General features: G+C 41.8%; 1 non-coding gene across 1 annotated transcript; it reads right to left on the minus strand.

Annotated features, from left to right (window-relative positions):
* Positions 1-514: 514 nt before the first annotated feature.
* On the minus strand, positions 515-618 carry LOC112781949 (small nucleolar RNA R71). Its single transcript, XR_003192694.1, has one exon. It is a non-coding gene; the product is annotated as a small nucleolar RNA R71 (small nucleolar RNA).
* Between the last annotated feature and the right edge of the window lie 5,621 nt (positions 619-6,239).

Raw genomic sequence — 6,239 nt, forward strand, 5'->3', positions numbered from 1 at the left:
GGAGGCAAGAGGAAAGAAAGTGGTTGGTGCTGAGGAAGAAGAGGAATTCTTTGAAACAAACATGGAAGACAACATGGAAAACCATCATGAAGAAGAGGATCACAACCATGGGGGAGGAGGTAGAGCAAATCATGCTGGGGAGGATAGAAGAGTTTTGGGCAATTACATCAATCCAAACCCAGGCAATTGTGGAAGTAGCATCCAAAAGCCAACAATCCATGCCAACAACTTTGAACTTAAACCACAGCTCATCACCCTTGTTCAGAACAACTGCTCATTTGGAGGAGGTGTTCAAGAAGACCCCAATCAATATTTGACCACCTTCCTGAGAATATGTGATACAGTGAAGTCTAATGGTATTCACCCTGACGCCTATAGACTGCTCCTATTTCCATTCTCACTTAGGGACAAAGCAGCCAAGTGGCTGGAATCCTTCCCAAGGGAAAGCTTGACAACTTGGGAAGACGTGGTGAACAAATTTTTAGCAAGATTTTACCCTCCTCAACGAATCAATAGGCTGAGAGCTGAGGTCCAAACTTTCAGGCAACAAGATGGTGAGACTCTATATGAAGCATGGGAGAGGTTCAAGGACTTAACAAGGAGGTGTCCACCTGACATGTTCACCGAATGGGTGCAGCTGCACATTTTCTATGAAGGACTCTCTTATGAGTCAAAGAAGGCCGTAGACCATTCATCCGGAGGATCTTTGAACAAGAAGAAGACTATTGAGGAAGCCATAGATGTTATTGAAACAGTAGCAGAGAACGACTACTTCTATGCTTCCGAAAGAGGGAACACAAGAGGAGTAATGGAGCTAAACAATGTAGATGCTCTGTTGGCCCAAAACAAGCTCATTACCCAGCAGCTGGCTGACCTCACCAAGAAGATGGAAATGAACCAAGTAGCAGCAATCTCCACTTCATCAACAACCCAAGAAGGAGTGAATGAAGAAGTAGAGGGGAGTCAGGAGCAAGCCAACTACATTGGGAATTCACCAAGGAAAAACTATGATCCATACTCCAAGACCAGAGACGTTACAACTCCAACAACAATGTAGCTCACCAGCAATTCACACAGAGGACATCACAACACCCCACAACAACACTTCTCCACACGCCTATCAAAACCAAAATAGCACATCTACTCCGAATCACTCATCAATTGATGACAAACTCTCTAAGATTGAAGCCCTACTTAAAGGAATATGCCAAGAGATTCAAGAAAATAAGGTGTTCAAAGAGGAAGTGCGAGCCAATATTAAGAACCAGGGAGAGACCATCAGGAAGCTGGAATTTCAGGTGGGATATTTAGCTGAGAAGATTCCCAAACCTACTAATAGCTTCCCAAGTGACACGAAGAAAAACCCCAAAGGAGAAGCAAAGAAAGTAAGATGGGAAGATTGTAAAATGGTCACTGCGAGTGATCAAGAGACTGAAGACAAGCAAGGCAAACTTTGCAAATAACCTGAAGACAACTCAACAAAGGAGGAGGATAGAGATCGCCAAGAACCAGAAATCTCACAACAAGAGCTGCTGAAGCTCTATGCACCCTTCCCTCAACTGCTTAATGGTGCTGTGGGAAAAAGAATATACTCAAGGTTCCTAGACTTGTTTGCATCTCTGCATGTGAACATACCATTCATCAAGGCAATTCAACAAATGCCTGCATTCATCAAGTATATGAAGGAACTTATTCCCAGGAAAAGCTCACTCAAAGGAGGCCAGACTATAGTGATGAACAAGGAATGTAGTGCCCTTATTCAACCTGAGTTGCCTACAAAAAGAAGAGATCCAGGGAGTTTTCAAATCCCTTGTGCCATAGGTGAAACTATGTTCGATAGAGCACTATGTGATTTAGGGGCCAGCATCAATTTACTACCCTTATCCCTGGCAAAGAGGCTGCAGATCAATGAGATAATACCCACAGATGTAATCATCAGACTGGCTGACAAAACTCAAAAGCAAGCAGTAGGAGTGGTGGAAAATGTGTTGCTAAAAGTTGGGAAATACTTTCTCCCAACAGACTTTGTCATCCTGGACATGGAAGAGAGTCACACTCATCCAATCATATTGGGAAGACCATTCCTAGCTACGGCCAGAGCACTTATCGATGTAGAGAAAGGGGAGCTAATATTGAGAATCCATGATGAACGACTAAGCTTCAATGTTTTCAAACTCTCACAAGAAACAGATCAAGAGGACAAGGAACTAAGCACAAATGATAATGAGACACTGAAGGAGGAAATAAGCACTGAAGCACAGCCAGTTCATTCTGAGATCCCCTTAATAGATAAGCAAGGAAAACAGCAATTGCCACAGCTCAAGGAAAAGTTGGAGGAACCTAAACTTCTAGAGACAGGTGAAGACAACACCACAACTCCTTTAGAAAAAGAGGTCACCAAGGGGAAGGCAACATCAAAAGAAACAAAGAAGAAGGTACCAAGGAGGTGGAGGAACAAGAAAATCCCTACAGAAGATTTCTCTCCAGGGGATAGAGTTGTCTCAGCTTACTTCCCAAATATTCCCCCTAATCTCCCCACTGTACCGTCTCAGTTACCCAAGGTCTTCACTATCAACAGAGTTCTTTCCCTGGAACATGTGGAGATCATTGATCCAACCAATGGATATAAGTCCACAGCAAGAGGGGAGGACTTTAAGCACTACCAACCACCCTGATGAAGGAAAAACGTCAAGCTAGTGACGCTAAAGAAGCGCTTCATGGGAGGCAACCCATGTTTTATATGTTTTTAAAATAATGAATAAATCAATGTTTATGAATTTCAACCAAACTTGACAAGCACTTGGTGAAATCTTTATCATGCAGTATATAGTGAAGAACAAGTTTGGTGTTCAAAGCAAACCAAGATGCATGCTAGTCTTGGGAGCTTTGAACAAAACTTTTCATCACATTGCTTCAAACTAAGTTTGGTGTCACCCCATGGTGCCACCAAAATGCATATAAGGACCCACCAATAGTTAGTTAGTTAGTTGGAATTCATAAATAAACAATCAAATCCTTTCTTCCCTTTTATTAATATTAGCCGTAAAGTTCATATGGTCATTTTAATATCTTTTCTTACTTTTCTTAGTTTGTCTTTATAGGAAAAGAAAAGGAGTATAAAAAGGGATTGATTGGACAATTAAATGGGGGAGATTTCGCCACTTAATGAAAAGCACTACACACATGCCTCAAGAGGGAACGCATGGGGAAACGCTGCCATGCAACATTGGAGAAAGAAGACCCTTGAAGACCGAACCAATCACCCTCATTAAGTGATGATCTTTGTCCTTCCTTCATACACAACCCCAACCGTCCATCAAGCAACAATCCTTGCAATCTACACCTTCCATCCACTCATGACCTCCCTATATAAGTGAACCTTAGTGCATGATCATTCCTCACACTCAAATTCCCACTCTCCACACTTCATACTTTCGGCTTGCTCAAACCCCTTTATCACACTCTGTCCTAGCCAACCTATTCCTCATCTCTCCGTATCCTTCAACCTCCACCTCAAAATAGCAACTTAATTCATGGCATCATCAAGCTCAAAGAGGCAAAAGAGGAAGGAACCCATGGAGAGTGTTCCTTTCGATGAGAAGAAATTCAAAACTGCCTTTCATGAACGTGAATTCGAACGGATAAGGGCGAGAAAGATATTGCCAAAGTTAATCTTCCAAATCAATGCAGATGAGTCACCACAAATTCTGGAGAAAATCGAACAGAGGGGGTGGCAATTGCTCACCAGTCCAGAGGGAAAGATCAATGGAAACCTAATCAAAGAATTTTATGCTAATGTAGTAAGAGAGGATAAAACCAAGGCCCCAACCTTCAAAAGTTATGTAAGAGGAAAAGAGGTGGACTTCAGCCCAAATGCCATAACAAGAGTTCTTCACCTGAAATCACCTCGTTTTGATGAGGAAAGTTATCAGGCAAGGATAAGTAGAAGCCCTGATAATAATGAGCTCTCAGAGATAGTGGCAGACATCTGTGTTATAGCAGCTGACTGGGAGAGGTACACAGATGGGAGACCCAAGTTCATCAAGAGAGGAGACCTGAGCCCTGAAGCCAAGGGGTGGTTTGAACTTGTGAGGAGGTCCATTCTACCAGCTGCAAATAATTCAGAGGTAAACATCAATCGAGCTACTATGGTGCATTGCTTAATACAAGGTGGGGAAATCAATGTGAATGAGCTCATCGCCGAGGGGATTCAAGATTCGGCTGAGAAGGTTGATTCAGGTGCCAGGCTTTGGTACCCCAACACTATTCTCCGCTTATGCAACAAGGCCAAGATAGTATTTGAGGACAGCAATCCAGACTGGGTAAACCCAGGGAGGCCAGTTACACTCGAGAGATTGGTTTATACTACACCTGCTCAACAACAAAGAAGACCACAAATAGGAAAACTAAAAGCAAAAGAAAGAGTTCACCAAGAGGAACCTCATCAGGAAGAATATCAACAAGGAAAGTATTCTGATCCAGCCAACTTGAACATGAGTCACCTTCTAAGAGCCATTGAGGATTTGGGGATGAGACATATGGGAGGACAAGAGCAAATACTGAACCTTCAAACCAACTGGCTGAGCCAACAGGAAGCATGGCAAAAACAACAAATGGAGCAGCAGCAGGAACACTACTCCAGGCTCACTCAAGCCATCAACCAAGTGAATGAGAGGCAAGAGCTTCAAGAGAAGCACTTGCAAGAACTCAACCAGCGGCAGATAGCCCAAATGAAAACTTTCAATGAGTTCAGTGTACTCAATGAAGGAAGGCAACTTCATAGGGAGGAGTTCTATGTGAACACTCAAGCCAAGTTAAACTACATGACTAGTAATATGCATCAGCTACACTATGCCATCCCTACATATGATGAGGTCCAAAAAGATTTTGTAGAACAAGAAGAGAGGAAGGTGAGACAGCATAAGGAGACACTCAAGAAGAAGATGGAAGATGGTGGTTTCTGGAAGAAGCTGCTTGGAAAAGGCAAAGGAAGTGGGAGCACAAGCACTCAAGAGAGACACAATGAGCACAAGCAAGGATGGGAGCATGGGCATCCACATGAATGAAAGGTGGTAGAGTTCTTTTTAGTCCATCGTTTTCTATGCTTTAAATAAGGAAGATCTTATATGAAATAGAACCTGCTTCCATGTTATGTTTAAACTTTTTAAATTCTGTCTTTTAAGTTTTCTTTCTGAATAGGTCCATGATTTCTGGTTTAAATGTCACTGCATCTTTCCCTTATTTACTTGTAAGCTTGTCCATTTTAAATCAAATGAAGAAGAGAATGCTTATGTTTTTAAAGGACCAGAGTAGAGTTCATAATGTGGAAGTGCATTCATGAATCTTTGGGGTAGTCATAAGTTAGCTAAGTTGGTTCAACCACAAGGCTAGGAGGACAACTATCTATCCTGAATACTTGACTTTGGATATACCCATGAGACTAAGTTAATAACAAGATCCTAATAAGAGAAAAGGGAAAGAACAATGGAAGTAAAAAAAATAAAAGAAAAAGAGTAAGCAATAAGGCTAGGCATCAATGGTTTGGACCTTGAGACAAGTGTCTGTGGTGCTCCTGTGTGAGGGATCTACTTGGATGAATAACCTCTCAGGGGTGCTTTATCACTTGGTGACTTGAGTTAACTAACCTGGGATTATCAGCTGAAAATCCATTATCAAGAGTAACCCTCACTACAGAACATTTAGTAACCCAAAGAGGTACTGGACACCAAGATCTCAAGAAAAGAAAATAAATGAACTATATGCCTGTGGTGTGTATGTATGGGGGAGAAACTTGAGGGAGTAAGTCCATAGGGGTGCTTCAACACCTAGCACCTTAAACCAACTGGTTCGGGAGTGTTGGCTGAAAGCTTATCTTAAAGAGTTGCCCCCTTACAGAGCACTTAGCCTAAATAACACAAATAACCCTTGAAAATAAAAGGATCAATGAATAAAAGTCTCATGGGATGTAAACAAAGTAAGTGTTTAGGGACATGATAAAAGTCTGAAAGCCAGTAATGGAATGAACCTAAGTTGCTATGTATGAAACCACCATAAAATCAGTAACATGACTTCCAAAAGAAATGACTCATTCCTCTTGATATTCCATTCATCATTCTCTTGTTCCAGTACTTGCTTAGGGACAAGCAAGCTTTAAATTTGGTGTTGTGATGCCAGGGCATCTTGGCCAGTTTCACTAACCTTTTCTTTACTGTTTTTAGGGTAGTTTCATGCATTTCTTT

The sequence above is a fragment of the Arachis hypogaea genome, chromosome 19, assembly GCF_003086295.3.
Source record: "Arachis hypogaea cultivar Tifrunner chromosome 19, arahy.Tifrunner.gnm2.J5K5, whole genome shotgun sequence".
NCBI classification, from domain to species: domain Eukaryota; kingdom Viridiplantae; phylum Streptophyta; class Magnoliopsida; order Fabales; family Fabaceae; genus Arachis; species Arachis hypogaea.